This window comes from Austrofundulus limnaeus, unplaced genomic scaffold (assembly GCF_001266775.1).
Source record: "Austrofundulus limnaeus strain Quisiro unplaced genomic scaffold, Austrofundulus_limnaeus-1.0 Scaffold1423, whole genome shotgun sequence".
In the NCBI taxonomy this organism is placed as follows: domain Eukaryota; kingdom Metazoa; phylum Chordata; class Actinopteri; order Cyprinodontiformes; family Rivulidae; genus Austrofundulus; species Austrofundulus limnaeus.
This window is the reverse complement of record NW_013953825.1, coordinates 57,619-58,801: the sequence shown is the minus strand read 5'-3', so window position 1 is coordinate 58,801 and position 1,183 is coordinate 57,619.

Below are 1,183 nucleotides of genomic sequence, written 5' to 3'. Positions count from 1 at the left end.
AAACATGTCCTTCACACATGCAGGAAGTAATTAGCATGTGTTTAACAAATGTTAATGAAGGCGTGTCAGGGGAGGAGTCTTACCTGTGTTCAGGTCCACGTTAATTGTGATGTACAAAAGAAATGTGTGTGGATTCAGGCGTACGCACAGTTTGATACATCTGGATGTTTTTGTGCGTACGCTGTTTTCTGGATTTGACCGTACYTCAGGTTTCAGTAAGAAATCCACACAAGTCTTTGTACACGAGGCCCCTGGTGTCTCATGTCTTGTGCTCTGTCTCCCTCTGGTGTTTGTCTCATGTCTCTCATGCTCGTCTCGTACCTCTGTCTGTTCTGGTCTTTCCTGATCGTTGTCTCACCTGTTTGTACTTGTAATCATCACAGCTGTCTCCAGTTTCCACTGATCCCATCACTCTGTTACTGCTCACTTCTTCCACTCCCTCATATGTTCTTTGTTTGGTCTGCTCGCTGTGTGCTCAAGTGCTCTTTGTTAGTTTCTGCCYCCACATCAGCGTTATTTCTTTCCTAAAGTTTATTATTTTCTTGAGCCTGCCTWTCAGCCTGCCTTCTGGGTCCACCTTACCACCAAAATTGGGTTAGAAACCAGGATTGGTTCTGTGTTCTTGTTGTAGTTTGTGTTAAAATCCAAGCTGCTGCTTCTGGACTGGGAGGGTTTATTTAAAGCAACAGATCAAGCCTCACAATGATCCAACTGAGAGGTAATAAAACCAGGTTTTAGTAGAGAGGTTAGACTTCATCAGTCCTGGTTTAACAACTGGTTCATCTGTTAGTCTGGTTTACAAAGAAAATAAAAATGACACCCAGATTCCTGACAGAATGAAGCCATGAATGTTCAACATTACACATTTCTTTTCTTATTTACATTTCCTGTCATAAAGTTAAGCTTTTAACAGGGTTTTTTGTCATTTACACCCTGGTAGCACAATGGTTTTATGGTGGGTGCTGGCATCTCACAACAAGAAGGTTCTAGGTTCAAACCAGCGTTCTTTCTGTGTCGAGTTTACATGTTGTCCTTGTGTTTGTGGGTGTTAGGGTTACTTATGGTTAGTGTTAGTTACGGTTAGTTACCTTCAGCTCTCTCTTGTGAAACAGATGTGAGACCTCAGTGTGATTTATCTGACCGTCWGCCTGTCCGTCKGTTTTCTTCCTCTTATCRYGGGTRY